At 42.5% G+C, this 24,926-nt stretch overlaps 1 long non-coding RNA gene across 1 annotated transcript; it reads left to right on the top strand.

The window, feature by feature from the left end:
• The first annotated feature begins 4,636 nt into the window (after positions 1-4,636).
• On the top strand, positions 4,637-24,877 carry LOC148778502 (uncharacterized). Its single transcript, XR_016039519.1, has 6 exons — positions 4,637-4,957; positions 14,744-14,916; positions 15,014-15,175; positions 16,970-17,170; positions 19,654-19,863; positions 21,207-24,877. It is a non-coding gene; the product is annotated as an uncharacterized LOC148778502 (long non-coding RNA).
• Positions 24,878-24,926: the final 49 nt, after the last annotated feature.

Genomic DNA, 24,926 nt, shown 5'->3' with positions numbered 1-24,926 from the left:
ACAGTATGTTGTGATCCATACAGTCAAAAGCTTTAGCATATTTAGTGAAGCAGAAGTAGATGTTTTTCTGGAATTCACATTTTTTTTTTTTGTGACTTTCACTTTTCACTTTCACGCATTGGAGAAGGAAATGGCAACCCACTCCAGTGTTCTTGCCTGGAGAATCTCAGGGATGGAGGAGCCTGGTGGGCTGCCTTCTATGGGGTCGCACAGAGTCAGACACGACTGAAGCGACTTAGCATCAGCAGCAGCAGCAACAGATGTTGGCAATTTGATCTCTGGTTCCTCTGCCTTTTCTAAACTCAATTTGTACATCTGGAAGTTTTTGGTTCATGTACTGTTGAAGCCTCTCTTGAAGGATTTTGAGCATTACCTCACTAGCATGTGAAATGAGCACAATTGTATGGTAGTTTGAAGATTCTTTGGCATTGCATTTCATTGGGATTGTAATGAAAACAGATGATTTCCATTTTCCAGTTTTCTCTGTCTCCAAGGGAAACAGAGACTCTTGGGGGGCACACACAAAGCCTTGTGTGTACCAGGACCCACAGAAAAGGACCGGGGACCACACAGGAGACTGAGCTAGACCTGCTTGTGAGTGTTTAAGGGTCTCCTGCAGAGTTGTGGTTGGCACTGGCCTGCTGCAGGGACAGGAGCCCTGGCAGGAGTAGTCCTGAGAGGCACGTTGGTATAAGGCCTTTTGGAGATGCCGGTAACCCTATCATAGTCATAGTCTCCAAGATTGGGTCAGTTCAGTTCAGTTCAGCTCGGTGATTCAGTCGTGTCTGACTTTTTGCAACTCCATGGACTGCAGCACACCAGGCCTCCCTGTCCATCACCAACTCCCGGAGTTTACTCAAACTCATGTCCATCGAGTCGGTGACGACATCCAACCATCTCATCCTCTGTCGTCCCCTTCTCCGCTCGCCTTCAATCTTTCCCAGCATCAGGGTCTTTTCAAATAAATCAGTTCTTTGTATCAGGTGGCCAAAGTATTGGAGTTTCAGCTTTAGCATCAGTCCTTCCAATGAATATTCAGTACTGATTTCTTTTAGGATGGACTGGTTGGATCTCCTTGCAGTCCAAGGGACTCTCAAGAGTCTTTTCCAACACCACAGTTCAAAAGCATCAATTCTTTGGAGTTCAGCTTTCTTTATGGTCCAACTCTTACATACATGCATGACTACTGGAAAAACCGTAGCTTTGACTAGATGGACCTTTGTTGGCAAAGTAATGTCTCTGCTTTTTAATATGTTGTCTAGACTGGTCATAACTTTTCTTCTAAGGAGCAAGTGTCTTTTAATTTCATGGCTGCAGTCAACATCTGCAGTGATTTTGAAGCTCCCCAAAATAAAATCTCTCACTGTTTCTATTGTTTCCCCATCTATTTGCCATGAAGTGATGGGACCAGATACCGTGATTTTAGTTTTTTGAATGTTGAGCTTTAAGCCAACATTTTGCTCTACTCTTTCACTTTCATCAAGAGGCTCTTTAGTTCTTCTTTGCTTTCTGCCATAAGGGTGGTGTCATCTGCATATCTAAGGTTATTGATATTTCTCCCGACAATCTTGATTTCAGTTTGTGCTTTACCCAGCCCAGTGTTTCTCATGATGTACTCTGCATATAAGTTAAATAAGCAGGGTGACAATATGCAGCCTTGATGTACTCCTTTTCTGATTTGAAAGACTGGGTCACCTCAGGCCAAAAAACTAACTGAGGGAGCACAGCCCCACCCATCAGCAGACAATTGGATTAAAGATTTCCTGAGTATGGTCCTGCTCACCAGAGCAAGACCCAGTTTTCCCCATAACGAGCCCCTCCCATCAGTGAGCTTGCATAAACCTCTTATCCTTATCCATCAGAGGGCAGACAGAAGAAGCAAGAACTATAAACCCACAGCCTCGAGGACGAAAACCACAATCACAGAAAGCTAAACTCACATGCTGAAGCCCCAGCCCCCATATTTGGAGATGGGGTCTTTGGGAGTTAATTACATTTAGATGAGGTCCTGGAGGTATGGGTCTCTTGCTGGGATTAGTGCTCTTACAAGAAGAGGAAGAGACACCAGAGCCATTTGTCTGCCATATGAAGACACAGTGAGAAGATGGCTTTCTACAAACTGGAAGAAGGCTCTCACCAGAACCCGACCAGACTGGCACCCTGCTCTCAGACTTTCTGCCTCCAAAACTGTGAAAAAAGAAATCTGCTGTGTAAGCCACCCCGTCTATGGTATTCTGTCACCACAGCTGATGACTGCCAGAGTGATGGAACAGCACAGGATGGCCTCTGTTCTTTTCTGAGAGGTCTGGAATACTGTACAAGGGAGCCCATTTTAAAGTTTACATTAAATACAGGAAACAACTGGGCTAGAGACTGACAGTTTCCTTTAAGGTTGTCGGTTTCACTTTATAAGACATAGAGGTAAACGGAGTTGACAGCATCCTATTAATAAAAGAGCAGCCCAATAAATTACAAATTAAATTCTCTCATAATTCTGATCCTATTTACAGTGTATTTATTCTATTCCTGTGGTGTGAGTATTCTGAGAAGAAGCGGGTATACTTAATTTGCTATATTGGCTAAACTAAAAAAATAAACATTGTTTTGGTCTCCTTATCTCATGGTGAACTTTTGCCTTCATTTCTAGAAGGAATATTAGATTCAGAGTGCAGACCCCAAATATAGTTTGCATAGATCACAGAGCTTGGCATGTGCCATAGTTTGCTAATAAATACTGTTTTATATATATTGTATTATATATATATAATATATATATACTCATATGTATATTGTGTGTTTATATATGTCTTCAGGCCTCCTGCATTGCTGGCAGATTCTATACAGTCTGAGCCAATGGGGAAGCCCATATAATGTGTGCTGTGCTGTGCTGTGCTTAGTCACTTAGTTGTGTCTGACTCTGCGACCCCATAGACTGTACCCACTAGGCTCCTCTGTCCCTGGGGATTCTCCAGGCAAGAATACTGGAGTGGGTTACCGTTTCTTCCTCCAGGGGATCTTTCCAACCCAGGGATCAAACCCTGGTCTCCCGCACTGCAGGCAGATTCTTTACCATCTGAACCACCAGGGAACCCCCATATGATATATATATATACACACACATATATGTGCATATATAGATATATATAGGCTACTCACTCCAGTATTCTTGGTCTTCCCTGGTGGCTCAGCTGGCAAAGAATCTGCCTGTGGTGCGAGAGACCTGGGTTTGATCCCTGTGTTGGGAAGATCCCCTGGAGAAGGGAAAGGCTACCCATTCCAGTATTCTGGCCTGGAGAATGGACTACAGTCCGTGGGGTTGCAGAGTTGGACACGACTGAGGGACTTTCACTTTCATATATATATATTATATATACACGTATGTGCTGCTACTGCTGCTGCTGCTAAGTCACTTCAGTCGTGTCCGACTCTGTGTGACCCCATAGACCACATCCCACCAGGCTCCCCTGTCCCTGGGATTCTCCAGGCAAGAGCACTGGAGTGGGTTGCCGTTTCCTTCTCCAATGTGTGAAAGTGAAAAGTGAAAGTGAAGTTGCTCAGTCGTGTCCGACCCTTAGCGACCCCAAGGACTGCAGCCTACCAGGCTCCTCCATCCATGGGATTTTCTAGGCAATAGTACTGGAGTGGGGCGCCATATATATGCATGTGTGTGTGTGTGTGTGTGTGCGCGCACTCAGTTGCTCAGTTGTGTCCAACTCTTTGTGACCCACCCCATGGACTGTAGCCAGGCTACTCTGACCATGGGATATCCCAGGCAAGAAGACTGGAGTGAGTTGCTGTTTCCTACAACAGAGGATCTTACCAACCCAGGGGCTGAACCCTTGTCTCTTTCATCTCCTGCATTGGCAGGCAGATTCTTTACCACTGTGCCACCTGGGAAGCCCATAAACTTCTATATTGTTTGAATTTTTCCAAGCAAGGTGCTGTGTGATCAGAAGATCTGAAAGGTGTGCTCGGGGCAGCGATGAGTAGAGCATGGGGGTGCCTGGTTTAAGGTTAGTGACGAGACAAAAGGGGTGGTTCCTGCAGACAGCTCTTTTCTGATAAAAGTTTTTCCAAAACCCTTTTGGCCTTGGTATAGGCCAAAAGCCGCCTGTACCAAGAGTCTGATTTCCTAATTGCTCAGGTCTTCAAGATCTTCCTGAGTCTTTTTTCTGAACTGAATTTTTTCAATTTTCCTCTATCAGTCTATATTTGCATTAACTCATACACTTTCTTCCACCATTTCTGATGTCAAGAATTCAGTGGTTGTTTCTCCACCTGGAATATGCTTTCTGCCATCTCCAAATCTACAAGGTCAATTCCAAGTGCTGTCTCTGCCTTTCATGATGTGCTGGGAGTCAAGGCATCACTCTTGTCTCTTGTCCGTAGCCTCTTGCCTTGCCTGCTCTTCAGGCACTTGCTACATTGTGCTCCAGATTTCAATGATGCCCTCCCTCATCAAAAATTCACATGTTGAAATCCTAACCTCCAGGACCTCAGAATGTGGCCTGACTTAGAAACAGGGTCATTGCAGATGTAATTAGTTGAGGTGAGGTCATACCAGAGTAGGGTGAACCCCTAATTGAGTAGGACTGAGGTCTTTATAAGAAAACAGCCATGGGAGAACACCATGTGATAACAAAGGCAGCTTCAAGCCAATAAAATCAATCCTGAATATTCACTGGAAGGACTGATCCTGAAGCTGAAACTCCAATACTTTGGCCACCTGATGTGAAGAACTGACTCTTTGGAAAAGACCCTGATGCTGGGAAAGATTTAAGATGGGAGGAGAAGGGGATGATAGAATATGAGACAGTTGGATGGCATCAACGACTCAATGAACGTGAGTTTGAGTAAGCTCTGGGAGTTGGTGATGGACAGGGAGGCCTGGTGTGCTGCAGTCCGTGGGGTTGCAGAGTCCGACTGAGTGACTGAACTGAACTGCTATACGGTAGCCGTAAGTATACATATGTCCCTTCTCTCTTGACCTTGATTTTGTTTTTAAAGGTGGTGGGTGGAGTGGTTTTCTGGTGCTTTGGAATTTTCTAAAACAAATAGTTCATTTATTAAATAGTGTTTATGAAGCATAGTGTGGATAGTGTATAGTGTGAAAGTCTCTCAGTCATATTCGACTCTTTGTGACCCCATGGACTTTACAGTCCATGGAATTCTCCTGGCCAGAATACCAGAGTGGGTAGCGTTTCCCTTCTTCCGTGGATCTTCCCAACCCAGGGATTGAACCTCTTCCTCTGACCCCTGGAATTGTGAAAAAATACATTTCTGTTGTTTTCACTCACCCAGTTTGTGGAACTTTGTTACAGAAATCTTAGGAAATTAACACAGGGGTTAAGTATCCTGCATTTGAGTGGTACATAAAGACCTGCTCTTGGTTTCTTCCATTTAGTTATACATCTGTCACTTTTCTGAGCTCTCTTACTACATCTAATGATTTATCAATTGGTTCTATTAATATTTCTCAGTATCCCGGTCTTGTTTCTGACAGCAACTAGAATATAGCCAAAGTCTCTTCATGAAATATAATATTTTTTGTAAGTTACCTGGAAATTTCCAGGTAGTAACTGATATTCTTTATATTCTCAAAGACCAAAAACAAGCTTAAAATTTTATAAGAATTTTTCTGTAAAAGTTAAGGTAGTCTTCCAAATTTTCTCCTTCAGCATAGTGAATTAGCGAATTTTATAAGTGAATTGTTTCTACATATTCCTTTTCTGGCAAGATCCTTAGTTTGGAATCCATATGACATTTGTCTCAAAAAATAATGAAGGTGGTTTTTACTCTTTTTTTTCAATTTTCTAACACAGATTCATAAGGAAGGAATTAAGTATTTTAAAGAATTTGGTAAGTTTATCTAAGAGGGTTTTGAAAACGTACGTATTTGTTTAGCCTTTTCAAAAAGTCAAAAGTAAATGAAAATGTGAAAAACTTGATTCCCAGTAGAAAGAAAGAGGGAACAGAAGTCGCACTTTTCTAAGTGTACCTTGTTTTGTACATTTGACTTTGGAAGCATGTGAATATTTTACATAATTATTCAACACCATTCACATTTGAAAACCTATAAAAATGAAAATAAAATGAAACAAACGTGCTTCAGTGTGAACTAAGTAGGCAGCATAACCACAAAGGAATCATTTCAAGCAACTTTAATTTGACTTGTGCGTCTCTAGTGAAATACACGCTAAGAACAAAAGAACTACAAAAGCGGACAAGGGAACTAAAGAAACAGACAAAACTGCTGCTTGGTGACCCGATTTTGGGGGGTTGTTTGGAATTGTTAGACTGAGACTGTTGTGTATATTCTATGGGGTGAAACAAGTGAGCACGTATGCTGCTGTTAACTGGTGAATGGGATTTTGGTGTAGAAGGAAGAGGATGCGGATGTGAGCTAAGTACAGCTGGTAAAGACTCTGTAGTCTTGATTTTGAATGAGAACTATTTATATGAACTAACAATGTATTTAAATTTTCCTACTCTGTCTACTGAGAAGATCTAGAAAATACTGCTCAGCCTACTAGCAATGACTACTCCTAGGGCATAGATTGTGGTCCCTAAATACCATTTACTTCATAAAAAGCTGTTGAGACAACTTAGAAACCAACTTAGAGAAGTTCCCACTGGCCAAATACAAGACAGTTTGAGTGTCACTAAAAATGTGATGGTGATGAATTGCAATATTATGTTACATGAAAAATTTAACTAGGCATAAAACTATGGATTCAAAGAGTTTTTATTTCAAAAATTTAAAAGATTACTTTATTGTATTTTTGGTCCCAGTTTGCTATTTAAAAATACGATGTCACTTTCATTGTTTTGTGTGCAGTGTGCGTGTGTGTGTGTTGTCACCATTTCTGTTCCACAATAATGAAGGTCTTAGTCAATGCTATGCTTCTCTAGTAACTCAGCATCTGTGTGCAATGCGGGAGACCTGGGTTCAGTCCCTGGGCTGGGAAGATCCCCTGCAGAAGGAAATGGCAACCCACTCCAGTATTCTTGCCTGGAGAATCCCATGGACAGAGGAGCCTGGTGGGCTACAGCCCACGGGGTTGTAAAGAGTCAGACATAACTAAGTGACTAACACACACAGAGTCAATTCTACTAATGCAAGAAAAAAAAATATGAGAGAGATAAGGATCAAAAGGAAAAATCAAATCATCATTATTTGTAGATGATATAATTGTGTCTAGTAATCACAGTGAACCTCCAATCCCTGAATAAGGTGGAAATGCTCCTGTAAAGTGACAAAAAAAATCAGTAATGTCTTATACACTAACAACAACTAACAAAAATGTAATAAGGGTAGGACATGCATGCGTGCTTGGTTGCTCAGTCATGTCTGACTTTTTGTGACCCCACGGATCATAGTCCTCTGTCCATGGAATTTTCAAGGCAAAAATCCTGGAATGGGCTGACATTTCCTACTACAGGGGATCTCCCCAACCCAGGGATTGAACTTACTTGTGTCTCTTGCATCTCCTGCACTGGCAGGAGGATTCTTTACCACCCGAGAAGCCCAGGGTAAGGACACATTTTACTATCCTAACAAAAGCTATAAGCATCTAAGAATAAATTTAGAGAAAATGTGGAATACAATCATCGAGGAAAAATAACAAAATACTTAAAAGGCATAAAGGAAAATCTGAACTAATGAAGGCATAGGCAAGGGTCACGGATGGAAAGAGGATGGTTTTGTCAGGATTTCTGTGTTCTTTCAAACAAGGGTCATGGATGGAAAGAGGATGGTTTTGTCAGGATTTCTGTGTTCTTTCAAACAAGGGTCACGGATGGAAAGAGGATGGTTTTGTCAGGATTTCTGTGTTCTTTCAAACGAATATATCAGTCTAATGTAATTCCAAAACAAAACTTGAAAAGCTTTTTAAAAGGTAAATATAAAACACAACCAAATATATATTTAAAAGTGCCTAGAATGCAACAGAAAAAAAGCAAATAAACTATACAAATGGAGCATTTACATAAAAAGAAATTCAACTAAAATGGTTTCCAATCTTAAGGAAATTCAAGTTAAAACTACAATGATATGCCATAACCTCTCAGATTAGGGAGTGTACATGCAGGTGGGAGAGAAGAGACATTCCAGTTACTAAAGATTCAAGGAAACAGCAGCTGTCATGCACTGTTAGAAGTATAAACTGATGACACCCCATTCTGGAACGCAACTTGGCAGTATCTTTTCACTTGAGCATACAGTCCAAATCAGCAATTAAACTTTTAAGTTCCTGTTTCAAAATAACTTCTAAATTTATACAAGAAAATATGTACAGAGGTATTTATTGCAGCATTAGGTACAATGGCACAATTTGAATGAAAAATTCCTAAGTAAATAAATTCCAGTAGTCATGTATAGATGTGAGAACTGGATGTAAAGAAGGTTCAGTGCTTTCAAACTGTGGTGTTGGAGAAGACTCTTGAGAGTCCCTTGGACTGCAAGGAGATCCAACCAGTCAATCTTAAAGGAAATCAACCCTGAATATTCACTGGAAGGACTGATGCTGAAGCTGAAGTGCCAGGACTTTGGCCAGCTGATGCAAAGAACTGACTCATTGGAAAAGACCCTGATGCTGGGAAAGATTGAAGGCAGGAGAAGGGATGAGACCGAGGATGAGATGGTTGGATGGCATCACTGACTCAATGGATGTGAGTTTGAGCAAGCTCGGGGAGATAGTGAAGGACGGGGAAGCCCGGCGTGCTCAGTTCATGGGGTCACAGAGAGTCGCACTTGACTGAATGCTGGAACACCAACAATAATCTCATATTATAGATTCTGATATAGCAGTTATAAATGCAGATTCTATATTAAATTATATCCTGGCAAATCTATCATAAGCTGAAGATATCAAAAATTGGAATACATTTAATGCCTCTGACTTACTGAACATCATAGCTTACCTAGCTTACCTTAAACATGGTCATAACTCTTGATTAGCCTACAGCTGGGAAAACCCAAAGCCTATTGTATAATAAAGTGTGGACTATCCCATGTAATGTTTTTGAACTGTGGTGTTGGAGAAGACTCTTGAGAGTCCCTTGGACAGCAAGGAGATCCGACTAGTCCATCCTAAAGGAAATCAATCCTGAATATTCATTGGAAGGACTGATGCTGAAGCTGAAACTCCAATACTTTGGCCACCTAATGCAAAGAACTGACTCATTTGAAAAGACCCTGATGCTGGGAAAGATTGAAGGTAGGAGGAGAAGGGGACGAAAGAGGATGAGATGGTTGGATGGCATCACCGACTCAGTGGACATGAGTTTGAGTAAACTCTGAGAGTTGGTGATGAACAGGGAGGCCTGGCAACCTGCAGTCCATGGGGTTGCAGAGAGTCAGATATGACTGAGTAACTGAATTGAACTGAACTAATCCCATGTAATTGATTGACTACTTTACTGAACATGGAAAACAGAATGGTTGTGTGTATGGCTGACTGGGAGCTAGGGCTGGATATCACACAAAAGCACTGAAGGAAAAGAGCACAGTTTAAAATTAAAATACAATTTCTACTGTGTACATATTGCTTTCACACCATCCTAAAGTCAGAAAATTATAAATCAAACCATAAGTCGGGTACCACCTGTGGTCAGCTTAGTCAACAAGGATATTGACCTCAGAAACAATGAGTAAATGAAACAAGATGCAGCATTATACAATTTATATAAATTTAAATAGCATCAAGACCGTCTCAATATTACTATACATTGATATGGATACATATACACACTATAAAATTATTTCAAAAAAGATCTTTAAAAAATGAGAAAGAGAGCAGGTTTATGATTGTCTTTGGGGACCATGATGGAATCAGTTAGTCTGGTTTATTGAGATAGGGTTACAGCCTAGTGCCCCTACATGCAAAAGTCATCTTCTGAATAAACTTCTAAAAACTTTGCAAAAGTATATACTTTAAACATTAAGGATGCAATGTTAAATGGGTTTCATAACTCTCACTGCCTGACTTTGATTGGAAGGAAGCCTTAAGTCACTTTTTATCATCTCTAGTGGTGAGTAGCACTGAATAATGCATATTTCTCAGTATTAATCTCTCCTTTCCTTGTGGCTTTGATTTACACACCTATATTTTCCCTTTGCCATTACCTTTTCAAATCTTTATCTTCTGCATGTTTTTTGAAAGCCATCTCAAGTCCTCTGTGAAATAAAGTGGAACATAAATAAGCAAAAAAGAAAATAAGCAAAAGCCATCTGTACTCCAGCCAAGAAAGTGGTTTTGTTTTTTTGCTGTTACTGCTGATCCACCCTGAGATTTTTTTTTTTCCTGCAGGAAAAGCACATACTTTATGAAAAACCTTTCTGTATGCCCATTCCCCTCAAACTTCCACCTATTTTATTTTGATGCATGGTGAAAAAATGGATCCAATAATTCTTCAAGGTAGTAAATTGTGTATAATGCCAGAGAGAAGTAGGCTAGGTGAGACTGGACGAGATGACTGCACCACTAACGATTTCCTCTCATTTCCAGAGGCAGACCTTCACACTCACGCCTTTGTTTGTGGACATTCAGATGTTTTGTGTTCTCGATGGTCTGTGTCAATTATTCTTCACTGTAGATGTTTTTCCCATATACTGTAGAACTGTTCTTCTCTTGCACCACTTTGCCATCCCTCAAGGTCATGCTTGCCAACAAAGACTTTTGAGAAAAATTGTTTGACTGAATTCCCCCCAAGACACACCATAGCCTCTAGTTTTGAAATCTAGTTGGAGGTTTAACCATCTGCCTCTTGTTTTCCCACCCTATGACCTGTCTCAAAAATACAGATTACAACTTTGTAATATTTTCTTATATTGTTTGTGCAAGTGCTGCTTTTGGAGCTATTGATCCTAAATTTCAAGATCCTTTATTGAGACCTCATAGCATCCCTTTTTTTTTTTTTTTTGTATGAGACTCACTCCTGACTTTACTTTATATTTTCTTTCCTAGTTATTCCTTCATTCTCATTTCTATACTTGAAAAAACAAATCTTGTGGAATAAAGTGGCACTTGACTAATAAAAATATACATTGTGTTAGAAAAATAAATACTTTAAAATTTCACAGTAGACAAAAATAACTTTTCTGGTAGTGTTTTTGGTAATAAAACATAAAGTTTTGTTACTTTAGAAAAAACAGTTTATTCCTTGTATATCTTCACAACCACATTGTCCATGTATGTTCTCCATTCATGGGACAACTTTCTTTTTGCTGGACATTTTTTTGACCAAGACTGTAATAACAGGTCTTCCCTAGGGTGGCTCAGTGGTAAAGAACCCACCAGCAATGCAGGAGACACAGTTTCAATCCCTAGGTCAGGAAGATCCCCTGGAGAAGGAAATGGCAACCCACTCCAGTATTCTTACCTGGGAAATCCCACGGACCGAGGAGCCTGGTGGGCTACAGTCCATGAGGTCACAAAGAGCTGGACACAACTTAGTGGACTCAGCAATGACAATGATATTTGGAAAAGCAGGAATCAAGAGCTAAGATCAATGTTGCATAATGATCTCATCTTTATGATTAAGGTCTAAGGAAAATAGAGATGAACAAATGGAAAAGGAGTAAAGGAGCTGCTTACATTTAGCAAATCATACAGACCATCAGCTTTTTGGAGTGTAAGACGTGGATGCCTCCATGTGCATAAGTATATGCTTGATTGTTGGACTATATCCCAGTGATGCTAATTCATGAGGGGCAGTTGGCTGGCATCCAGAACATGGATTTTGAAGGGTTGGCCTGAGCAATTGGTGAAGAAGATTATGGTTGGTCTTGGTGTCTTCACCTGTCCCCATTTCTTGCCTTAGGTTAGTGGGGGTGTTTGAGAGGGAGGGCTCATCTGTGTCCAGTGACTCACATGTTCCCTTGCTTTTCCAAAACCTACACCCAGGATCCATTTGATAGCAGAACTCAGTTACTAAAAGCTGTGTGAATCCATGAAAGGTGACAGGTCCCAGGTATGCTTTCATGTCACATTTTACTTTAGGCTGGGAACAGTTTGCCTTTGAAGGAACATCAGCTGCGGTTACTCTCTGGGGCTGGAGCACTTCTGTGATGGTCTGCACGCAAGTTCTGGCCTAGGGAAGAAAGCTGGCTGCAGAGACAGGATGAAGACTATTCATTTGCTGGAATGGCAGTTATGCAAAGTGAGGGTGAATGGCACACTTAGATAGTCATCCAACCTTTTAGCATCCAGCACAGGAGAGTGAAGTGTGCCAGACCGGGAAAGGGTGGAGTCTCATAATTGGCTGTAAAGCATCAGAAAATAGCTTCATAAATGATTAACACAGTCGATAGCTACTGTTCTCTGTTTTCAAAAGAACGTAAGGCATTTTACTGAATATGTGTGAATACGTGTTTCTATGTGCATTTAAAACCAAACTTTGGAACTTCCCTCGTGGTCCAGTGGTTAAGACTTCCCTTTCCAATGCAGAGGGTATGGTTCTGATCCCTGGTGGGAGACCTAAGATCCTACATGCCTTGTGGCTAAACAAAAAACAAACCATAAAACAGAAGTAATATTGTAACAAATTCAAGACTTTAAAAATGGTCCATATAAAAAATTGTTTTTAAAAACATTAACAAAGAGCATAGAAGAGGCTTTGCTTTCTTCTCTTGCACTTAGCCCCTTGCATCCTACCTATTTCTAGGTGAACTTACTGCAGTGGGATTGGCATGGCACATACATATGTGTGTGGACAGTGTCTTAGATAAAATGTCACATACGTCACATAGATAAAAGCAAGTCATGAGTAAATATGATATCCTCCCCTCACCTCGTAGTTTTTGAGTTTACCTGCCAGTTCTGAGGGCAGAGAATGAAAGAAGTTCAGAAAGACAAAATCAATTTATACTTGGAGGACAGGGAGGATGAGGAAAGAAAATAGGTGGCTCCTGAGAGAAGAAAGCCCAAACTGAGTTCTTTGGGAATTTGGGGGGAGTTTTGAGAGATGAGGGAGACAGGAGAAGTTCGGTCACACTCTGATGCGGACCTCACTGGAAGATAAAGATTTTTGGAAGTATTTCTCTGACTTTTTATTTTGGCTGAGCCAGGTCTTACTTAAGGCATGCGAGATCTTCATTGCAGAATGAGAATTCTTTGCCGCAAGTGGGATCTAGTCCCCTAACCAGGGATCGAACCTAGGCATTGGCAACATGGGGTGTTAGCCACTGGTCTGTCAGGGAAGCTCCTCTCTGGCTTCTTTAATTCATTTTCCACTTTGAAATTTGCTAAGAGATTGCAGTGAAGAGTCACTTTTTTTTTTCTTTTTCAATATGAATTGTCATATTTTTCTGGATAACTGTAATTCTGTACCGAAATGGACCACAAGGCAATTCAGCTTTTCAGAAGGTCTACGTCTGTCTATCCACCCCTCTAATTCAGCATATGTTAATTTTACATCGCAGTAGTAGATTGTTCAACCTAGAATGGGACAAAGTGAAAAAATAAAGGTGCCTCCGGGTTCTAGAGTCGGAAAGGGCTGGCCTCTCTCCTTCTCCACCTGCTTGCTCTCAGGTCTCTTGTCTTCACTTGGCCTCTTTCTTTCTTCAAAGGGGATTCAAAAGAAACTCATGGTTCCCTAGAGTTGGCCCAGAACCCTGGTGGGGCCTTCATAAACTGGGCTGAGGTGGTCAGACTTTACCCTCTGGGCATCGGTGAACCAGATAAGACTTTGAAGCAGGGGAGTGGTGTGATTAGAGCTGCTCTCAAGTCCCCTGTGATGAGGAAATAAAAAAATTATAAAGTGTTTGACCAAGCAGTTTATGGAGGGTAGAGGGAAGGAGGGGAGGGGAGAGGGGGTAATTACAATCGACCAGGAAAGTTTGCAAATAACTTAGAAAATGTGAAACTCCCAGGATAGAATTAAGTGGCTCCTGTGAAATGGACTCTCTTTAAACATGAAACATTAATCTCAGCCTCTTGGGAGGGGCAGACACCTCAACAGAAAATTAAGATTCAACAGTTACTTATTATGGAGCATTTACCATGGGATTTCTGAGCACTTTTCACATATTAGCTCATATAATCCACACAAGGATTTGATGAAGCAGATACTGTTTTGGGTCCATCTTTCAGAAAAAAGAAAAAAAAAGAAAAAGAAAAATGAGGTACAGAGGCTTATTAGTTGATTTATTCAGGGAGTCATTTAACTAGTAGTGGTTGGCTGAGCTTGTGGTTGCATTTAGATCGCTTGGACCTTGATGCTGAAGCCGAAACTCCAATACTTTGGGCACCTGATGCAAAGAATTGGCTCATTGAAAAAGACCCTGATGCTGGGAAATATTGAAGGCTGTAGAAGGGGACAACAGAGAATGAGATGGTTGGATGGCATCACCGACTCGATGGACATGAGTTTGAGTAAGCTCCGGGAGTTGGTGATGGAGAGGGAGGACAGGCGTGCTGCAGTCAATGGGATCTCAAAGAGTCGGACACGACTGAGAGACTGAACCGAACTGGCCCCTAAGCGGCTCTCAAACACAGCCCTGTGCTGCCACCTGATGGTTGCAGTCGGGCAGTGCAACAGTAGAGGTGTGTCCCGGCGGGTCCACGCGGGGACGTCAGAGCAGGGTTCCTGGAGGACGTGACCTTGAAGCAGAAATGAGGGAGGCTGGGTTGGAAAGCATTCCAGGCAGAGAGAGCAGCAAGGCACAAAGGCTACAGTCAGGGCGCCGTTCGTGGGGGAACATGACCCATTTGCCCGTCTTTCCGTTTTCTTTTGGGAGAAGATCCTCGTGTATTTCTAGAACGGGAAAAGGAAACAGGCCCTCGCACCGGGCCTCAGAACTTCCTGACAAGGTGCGGGTACCGCGGTCACGAGTGCACAGAAGGCCGTTTTGGAAAACGTGCACGTGATCTTGGAGAGAAAGAGCCCCGTCTTCGTGCTGCAGAGTTTCATCAGGTGGAAAACCAGGGATGCGAAGGGATGGGACTCAACCTTTGTCCTCAGCCTTCCATCCCACCCCCAACCCCCACCCTCTCCCCATCTTTTGTCTCAGAAGCTCCTCGGCACCGGTGACACAAGCTCCATTTCTCCTGATCCCTCGGAGGAGTGTAGAGGCTACAGCGGGGCTGCCAGAGATGACCTCGCCTTGAGTCCACGTGCGGCCATCATAAAAACTCCAAGAGGTTATTTCAGGCCAACACGTTTGGACACATGGGTGGGTAGCCTTGTAAGAGTTCTTGGGGGAGGCAGGAAAAGTGGGCGCTCTGGGCGGACTTAGATGAAGGAGGTCTTTTTTAGAGCGGAAGGGTCAGTTCCAGCTGACTTGTGAGAATGACCACTTTCATCCTTTACTGTATCATCCCCAGCATTTTTGGCTCTTGCATCTGGACAAAAGGAGGACCGTCAAAAATTTCTTCTTTTTTATGCTTAAAAAAATTTTTTTTAATTATTTTTTATTTGAAGAATAATTGCTTTACAGTATTGTCAGTTTCTGCTGTACAATGTGAATCAGCTCTAAGTATACATATAGCCCCTCCCTCTTAAGCTTCCCTCCTCCCCACCCAACCCTCTCCTCTAGGTCATAGGTCATCACAGAGCACTGAACTGAGCTTCCTGTGTTGTACAGCAGCTTCCTGCTAGCTATAACCAGTAGATTCCTTATGAAGAGCAGTTTTGGGCTGAATTGTGTCTCCCCTACAAAATTCATATATTCATGTCCTAATCCCAACACCTGAGAACGTGACTATGCTTGGAGATAGAACCTCTAAAGAGATAATTACGGTTAAATGAAGCCGTTGAGGTGGACCCTACTCTAGCATGACTCCTGTCCTAGGGAGAGATTGGAGCACACACACACCAGGAGGAAAGACCATGTGAAGACGTTGTAGGGGACTTCCCTGGTGGTCCAGTGGTTAAGAATCCACCTGCCAACACAGGGGACATGGGTTCGATCCCTGGTCTGGTAGGATCCCACATGCCATGGAGCAACTAAGCTATTGTGCCACAACTACTGAAGCCTTGCTTTCTTTGTGAAATGATAACCCCCAGTGATGATCAGTGAATAATGTGAGTGATTTCTCTGTTAGACTCCAGGTCATCTGATGCTTAAGATATTATCCTGTTGACAGGGTAGTAGCTTAGGGAAGTTCGCTGCCATTAACCTGTTTTGTGTTCATATTAAGACCTCATCTGGACTTTGCAAGAGTAGGTGATTTAGAGCAAGGGTTGAAAACTCATGGCTGAGGCCCAAATCTGACCTGCCACCTGCTTTTATTCAACCCAAGATCTAAGACCAGTTTTTACATGTCTAATTGGTTGGGGAAAAGAATCAAGGGAAAGTAGCATTTTATAATGTGAGAGTTTTACAAAATTTACATTTAAGTGCCATCAAGTTCTACTGGAACCCAGTCCTGCCCACTCGTGTGCTTGTCCGTGGACTCTTGTGTTATAAGGACAGAGTCAAGTAGTTGTGACATACATCTGATGGCCTGCAAAGGCTAACAAATTTACTATCTGGGGCTTTACAGGAAAGGTTTGCCCTGATTTGAGCACAGCATCAGTCAGTGACTGGACAATGGCTTTTTCTGGGATGGTTCTTGTTTTTCACGGACCACATGGCTTCAGGACAGAGGTGGAAGTGGGGCTTGAGCGAGAGAGGCGGGAGGAGTTGCCAGGAGCTGGACCACAAAGGGTTAGGGGCCACGTGAAGAATTTTGTCTTCATCCAAACAGTGGTGGGAAGCCACGACTGTACATTACTATGACTCCACCATGCCAATGAGACCAGGTGCTTATAAATCATTTATTAAATTGACCTGCTGCTGCTACGTTGCGTCAGTCATGTCCGACTCTGTGTGACCCCATAGATGGCAGCCCAACAGGCTCCTCCATCCCTGGGATTCTCCAGGCAAGAATATTGGAGTGGGTTGCCTTTTCCTTCTAGGAGGAGCAAAATCCTTTTTTTAATCATCTGACTTTTGGATCAACTCTTTTCTGTCCATGCCATGCAGCTTGTGGGATCTTAGTTCCCGGACCAGGGATTGAACCCAGGCCCTTGACAGTGCAAGCACTGAGTCCTAACCACTGGACTGCCAAGATTGGAATTCCCAAGACAAATTCCTGATAAGAGATGGATTCTTCTCCACTGCTGGTGCTGTGAATTGCCAGAAAACAGACTGCAGTTCTAAGAATAATGCTGCCAACCCACCGTGGTGAGTGTGTGCATGGAGGGGCAAGGATCACTTTCTCAGGATTCCTGTGAGCCCCTCACTCTGTCCAGCAGCTTTTGGCCACAACCTCAGCCCAGGCAGAGATAACCCGCCGCCGACCCCTAAAATCCCACGGTGCTATCTGGGTGAAAGTAGCCTGTTCCCCTTGTTGATAACCCCAGACTGACTACTGAGAGCAATTTTTAAAAAACTATTTTAATTTTGTATTGGAGCATAACTGAAACAAGCAATGTGACAGCTTCAGGGAGCAGTAAAGGCGCTCAGCCATCCATACACATGCATCCATTCTCCCCTGAGCTCCCCTCCCATCCCAGCTGCCACAGAGCACTGAGCAGAGTTCCCTGTGCTACACAGCAGGACTTGTTGGTTATCCGTTTGAAACAGAGCAGTGTGTACATGTCCACCTCAAACTCCCTAACTATCCCTTCTCCTCATCCTTCCCCCCTGGCAACCATAAGTTCTGAGAATAATCTTTTGAAGAATCATTAAATATGTGTATGTACAGACACATAAATAATATGTGTCTCTATGGGCTTCCCTGGTAGCTCAGCTGGTAAAGAATCTGCCTGCAATGCAGGAGACCCTGGTTCAGTTTCTGGGTCAGGAAGTTCCCCTGGAGAAGGGATAGGCTACCCACTCCAGTATTCTTGCCTGGAGAATCTGCATGGACAGAGGAGCCTAGCCGGCTACAGTCCATGGGGTCACAAAGAGTTGAACACGACTGAGCTTAGTTAAGTACAGCACAGCAGAACATGTGTATCTATGTTATGTATATATACATATTTACTAGTTCTTAAGAAAAAATACACACACAGAGGACACACAGACACACAGAAGGAGCTGAAGGACAGAGAGAACACTGCCTTATATTCATAGACTCTTCTTGCATTGAAAGCTTGCCTGAGATCTAATACATTGCTTTCTTTCCTTGGGGCAAAGTCAATGTTGAAAAAACAGTCTCCAAATTTGGGTACCAGTTTTAGGTAGAAAAACTGCAGGTTAAAGTCTAAAAGAAAGTGTGAGTCGCTCAGTCATATCCGACTCTTTGCAACCCCATGGACTGTAGCCCACCAGGCTCCTCTGTCCGTGGAATTCTCCAGGCGAGAATACTGGAGAAGGTTGATGCAGTTAGACATGAAGGTCCTTTCAAGAGAAAGACACTCTTGTGTGCCTGATGCAATGAAAGGCCGAGCAGGACAGCATGGGTAAAGCACAGCAAGCTCTCTCTTGTTAGAAGTAAGCTTTGTGGTTTCAGAATGCTTCTTGGCCCAGTTTCTCCACTGGTTTTGAAAAATGACAATCTTTGCTTATCCCGGGAGTGGCATGTGAACTGTTGTTTAAATGTTATAATAATAAGATAAAGGGTAAGTGGGTGGAACAAAATGCAGATTGCTGGGTCAGTGGTGATACACACTGTCATCATATATCGAAATTTTTCATCCTCTCACACTCCTACCCCCAGTTACAAGACATTAATCTTTGTTGTTTTCAGATACAACAGGGGAAGCCTCAAAAGAGCTTTCATATGAAATGGGGAAATGGAAAGAGTGATGAAATCTCCCTGATTGATTCGTAGGGAAGGTGGTTTAGTCACCAGGGGAGCGCAGCTCAGGCACCCTGTTGGCTTCCACCAGGTCTGCAGTGTCTGGCAGCTCCGCGGGCACCAGCTCCTCCTCCATGGAGGCTGCACATCTCCAGGGCCAAGGGCACCCCTGGGCTCCAGGGTCTCAGGTCCAGGCTGGAGGCAGTGAAGGGTATGCCCACCCATTTTCTGCAAGAGAGGGAAGGAGGGAGGGTCATGGGTGGAAGCAGGGAGAAGGATGCTCAATTGCTCAGTTGTGTCTGATCCTTGGGACCCCATGGACTCGAGCCTGCCAGACTCTTCAGTCCATGGGATTTCTCAGGCAAGAATACTGGAGTGGGTTGCCATTTACTTTTCCAGAGGGTTTTCCTGACCCAGGGATCGAATCCGTGTCTTTTGCACTGCAGGTGAATAATTTACCAGCTGAGCCACCAGGGAAGCCCTCACGGGTGGATTATTCTCTAACAAATTCCTTGAACCATTGTTGACTTTCTTCATAGTCTTACTTCTCAGCTTTTTCTATTTAATAAATAGTAGGATAAAGAGGTCAGATGAATTCTCCTGCCACTGACCAACACTCAGCTGGCTATACTTCCACTTTCTTCGTAATAGGAGTGTTCTGTTTTCCGTGGCTAGGAGGATGGCTGGGGTTTGAAGCCAGGGTGCCCAGGGAAATCAGAGAGTGGGCTGGAAGTGACAGCCTGCTTAAATATGTGTTTAGTTGCTCAGTCGTGTCCAGCTCTTTGCAAACCCATGGACTGTAGCTTGCCAGGCTCTTCTGTCCATGGGATTCTCCAGGCCAGAATAGTGGAGTGGGTTGCCATTCCCTTCTTTAGGGGATCTTCCTGATCCAGGGATTAAACCTGGGTCTTTTTCATTGCAGGGAGAGTCTTTACCATCTGAGTCACCAGTGGAGCCCATTGGTTAAATACAGACTCTACCTTGCCTTAAAGCATCAGGACCAGACTGGCTCACTCCCAGGAGAGACTGTCTGATCATTGTCTTTCAAAAGAAAGTTGTGGAATCATAAGATGGGGAGCAGTGCAATTTTGTGACACTCTTCTGCTGAAGTTCATGACAAGATTCACTCTTGGTGAATACTATTGATATTTTTCATTTGCTCATTAGTACCTAAAGGGAATGGCTTGGGAATTGTTCCTATGTGGTTTATTGTTTATCAATAGCAATATACTCTGGGCTCATTTACTAATTTGGAAATTCTTTAGGCCCTGAAACTTTCTTAGGGCACATGGAAAAAACAGTGTGAGCAATATGCCCTGAAGGCTGTGCAAACTTGTGGAATTCCCTCTGGGTCTCGTTCCTCCTGTTAGGTCCTGCTTGATGAAAGTGTGTTTCTATTTCTGGATCTTCAGGTGAAAGCAATCTAAATGTCCATCAAGCGATGAGTGGACAAAAAAAGTGTGAAATATATGCATATATGTGCATTTTAAATATCACAATGGAATACTACTCAGTCGTAAAAAAGAATGAAATTGTCATTTTCAGCAACATGAATGGACCCAAGGAGTATTAGGCTTAGTGAAATGAATCATACAGGAAAGGACAAATACTATTTGTTTTCACTTATATGTGGAACCGAAAAAATAAAGAAACTAATGTAGCAAAACATAAATAGGCACAGAAATACAGAGAACAAACTAGTGGTTACCAACAGGGGGTGGGGTGGAGTGAAGGGTAAGATGAGAGAAGGGGATTAAGAAATACAGGCTCCTATGGATATAGTAAATAGGGTACAAGGATGTATTGGGTTGGCTGAAAAGTTCATTCAGGTTTTTCCATAAGCGGTAACAGAAAACCCCGAATGAACTTTTTGGCCAACCAATAATATTTTGCACAGGGAACATAGCCAGTATGTTACAGTAACTTTACATGGAGTCTGAGCTATCAAAATATTGACTCACCATGTTGTACACCTGAAACTAATATAATATTGCAAGTCAACTCTATTTCAGTTGAAAAAGAAAACATACCTTGGCTCACCGTTTGGAGGTTAGTTGCTTTTAGCACGCATGCTTGCACAAGTTTTCCTGTTGTATCAAATAACCACCTGGCTTCAAACAGCACACATGGATTCTCTTACAGTTCTGGAAGCCAGAGGTCTGAGATCAGCTTCCCTGGGTGGCCATCAAGGTGTGGGCAGGAGAGGGTTTTCCAGAAGTCTCTGGGGGGAGGATCTACTTCCCTGTCTTTGCTATTGATGGTCTCTGGAGGCCTTGTGGATTCCTTCTTCGCGTCACTGCAGCCTCTTGCTGCCACTCTCACTGCTTTCTTCCTGTCACTGCTTTCTTCTTCCTCTGTAGTCAAATCTCCCTCTGCCTCCCTTTTTCTTTTTTAAGATTTTGTGTGTGTGTGTGGACCATTTTTTAAAGTCTTTGTTGAATTTGTCTCAGTAATGCTTCTGTTTTATGTTTTTAGGTTTTTCTGGCCGTGAGGCATGTGGGATCTTAGCTCTCTGACCAGGGATCGAAACTGTGCCCCCTGCATTGGAAGGCAAAGACCTAACCACTGGATTACCAGGGAGGTCCCATCCTCCCTTTTATAAGGACCCCTATGATTACATGTAGGGCCTGACCTGATTTCTGGGATAAATTCCCCATCTCAAAACCTTTAATCAAATCTGCAAAGTCCATTTTGCCATGAAAAGTTACAGGTTCTAGGCATTAGGACCTGAACATCTTCGGGGCCAGTATTCAGCCAACCACACCACCTTTGCAAACTGGATGACTCTGAGGATCTTGTTTAGTACAGGGGGAAACCTTGAAAGATCTGAAAGTATTTGCAAAATATAAAGCTGACAAGGCTACCCCCCCAAAAAAATGTGTTAGCTTTAAGAAGTGTTATTTGGTCAAAGAAAATTTTTTAGGAATTCAACCTGCTAGCAAACAAAATGTTTGCTGAGAAATACATTTCGCTTGAGTAGCAGCTCTTTATTACAATTCACACTTTGTGTATCTTTATTGTTGGCACTGTCACGATGACTTCTGATAATTTCGCCCAGCCTTGTCAGATAGGTGTTTTCCTTAGAGTTTCCTCATTTCTGGAACTTCTTTTTCAAACTGATCATGAGTCTATGGAACTTTGAGCTGTGTCAAAGAACACAGGACCTTGTTTTGCTCGCAAGAACTTGTGCAGGGAGCACGCTTCAAATGAAGAGAAAGGCTGCTGGATTTTGGAGGAGTGTTAATTTCCTCCGCATCAGAAACAGTCCTAGAGAACGTGCTGGAATGCTTGAGGAATGTGGACACACTCTGCATGCCACAGCTAAAGCTCCTGCAGGCCCCAATGAAGACAGAAGGTCCAACGTGCCACTGTGAAGACCCAACACAGCCAAATAAATAAATAAATATTAAAAAAAGAAATTTAAGAAATAGGTGAATGTAGTTATTCCAGGACTGATCTGAATGGCAGCAGGTAGGGGTGTACTCCAACAAGGTGACTAACTCAGGGCCAGTCACTTGCCTTCTTTAACCCTGGGCTCCCCACTATTTGTTGTTTAGTCCCTCAGTTGTGTCCAACTCTTTGTGACCCCGTGGACTGCAGCACGCCAGGCTTCCCTGTCCTTTACTATCTCCCTGAGTTTACTCAAACTCTGGGGCTTCCCTGGTGGCACTTAGTGGTAAAGAACCAGCCTGTCAATGCAGGAGATGTAAGAGACACAGTTTAGATCCCTGGGTCAGGAAGATCTCCTGGAGAAGGAAATGGCAACCCACTTCAGTATTCTTGCCTGGAGAATCCTATGGACAGAGGCGCCTGGTGGGCCACAATACATGGGGTCACAAAGAGTCAGGCACCACTGAAGGGACTTAGCACACACGCATGCCCATTGAGTCAGTGATGCCATCCACTGTCTCATCCTCTGTCGCCCCCTTCTCCTCCTGCTCTCAATCTTTCCCAGCATCAGGGTCTTTTCCAGTGAGTTGGCTCTTCACATCAGGTGGCCAAAGTAGTGGAGCCTCAGCTTCAGCATCAGGACTCTCAAGAGTATTCTCTAGCACCACAACTCAAAAGCATCAATTCTTTGGTGCTCAGACTTTTCTATGGTACAACTCTCACATTCATACATGACCACTTGAAAAACCACTAAAAGCAAAGGTTTTGCTAGGCTATCTGTAGGTCTCCTTCCTCCTTTCCCATGCTGGAATTCTTTTAAGTCTATTCTTAAATGTTTCTCCTCGGTGTGAGGTCTTCCAGGTCGTTATGGAGGTTCTCCCCTTGGGATTCAGCTCCTTGAGATCCTCAAAGCAGTGAAGGTCACACGTAAAGCACAAAGCAAACCCATAAACTCAGAACACAAACCAAAGAAAAGAGAGAGGGTTTGAAAGCTGTAGGAAGTCATATTTATTTGCTCTGAAGCCTGTGTGATGAAAAGGGATGATTATAACATACTATTTGAATGAAATTCATACTTGTCAGTGGCCGGTCCTGCCTTGTAAACCATATAGCTTGCACTATTGGCAGAACACTCAACTCTTGTTCACTAACCACAGGCCATAGGCATGCATACATGGTTAAAGGCAGTGATTGCTTTGTTCTTTAAGTTCTAACTCACACATTCTGGGTTCTCTTAGGTCTGCTGTCTCCCCCAGGGTTTCTGACAGTATCAGGGATCTGTGTCCAGCTAAAGTCTCACCTATCCTTCCCCTGCTTTATCATTATAAATAATCACCAGGGTTCTGTTGATTTATTTGCATTGAAACTTTTTTTTTTTTAAAGTTTTAGATTCATAGCAAAATTGAGAGGAAGGAGCAGAAATTTCACATGTACTGCCTTCTCCAGCCCCAGTCAGGTTTCCCCACCATCAACATCCTGCAGCAGATGGCACATTTGTGACAAGTGACAAACCTACATTGACATATCAAAATCACGTAATCCCTCAAGTCCATAGTTTACACTAGGGTTTGTTCTATGGGTTTGGACAAATGTATAATGAAATTAATCCGTTATTATGGCGTCATATTTTCACTGCCCTGAAAACTCTCTGGGCTCTGTCTTTTCATCCCTCTCCCTTCCCCACCCCCAACTCCTGACAACCACTCATCTCTTTACTGCCTTCACAGTATTGCTTTTTCCAAATGTCATGTCATTAGAATCATACATTTATGACCTTTTCCTATTGGCATCTTTCACTTAGGAGTATACATTTAAATTTCTGCCATGTTTTTTCCAAGGTTTGACAACTCATTTCTTTTTCACACTGAATGATATTCATCACCTGGATGTTTCAAAGTTTATTTGTTCATTTACCCGTTGAACGACTTTTGACTAGCTTCCAAGTTTCGCAATTATGAATAAAGTGGCTATAAATGTCCACGTGCAGGTGTTTGTGCGAACGTGAGTTTTCATCTCCTTTGGATAAATACCAAGGAGTACAACTGCTGGATTGTACGGTAGGAGTATGTTCAATTTTGTAAGAAACTGCTAAACTGTCGCTCAAAGTGGCTGAAAGTTTTCCCATTTCCCCCAGCTAGTATCTCTTTGTTATTTTAATTTGCGTTTCTCTGATGACTTACTATGTGGAGCATCTTTTCATATGCTTATTTGCCATCTGTATATCTTCTTTGGTGGGGTATCTGTCAGTGTCTTTTGTCCATTAAAAATTTTTTTTTTCTAAATGTATTAAAAAATTTTCGTATATTTTGGATAACAATTCTTTATCACAAATCTTGCAAATATCTGGGGCCTCCTTTCTCATTCTCTTGCCCTTGTCTTTTGCAGAGAAGAAGTTTTTAAGTTTTAAAGTCCAATTTATCAAAATTTGATGGATTGTAAAATATGTTGCCATGTACAAGATTTTCTCCAGTGTTACCTTCTAGGAGTTTTATGGTTTTATGTTCATTTCTATTGATTTTTATTGCAAAGCACTTTAAGTTTCTCTTTTGTGTCTTTGTTTTTGCTTGTGATGAATTTACCCACTGATCATAACATTTTGCTCACAAAAAGAGTTCCCTTTCTGAGAGTATTTCTAGCAACAGCGATTACAATTATGGCATATTTATTCTCTGCATGACTAATAGTATTCATGGGTGAGAGGGTAAAGTGTTGCCCAACGTGAGAGAATTTTGAGCTTAAACTGGAATGTAATCTTGCTTGGAAAGCATCACTTTTTTCCTAAGCAAATAATACAAAAATAAATAG

This window comes from Moschus berezovskii, chromosome 2 (genome assembly GCF_049115385.1).
Source record: "Moschus berezovskii isolate FMDL1 chromosome 2, NW_MosBer_1.0, whole genome shotgun sequence".
Lineage (NCBI taxonomy): Eukaryota > Metazoa > Chordata > Mammalia > Artiodactyla > Moschidae > Moschus > Moschus berezovskii.
Note: the sequence above shows the minus strand (reverse complement) of the source record. Positions and strands in the feature narration are given on the sequence as shown.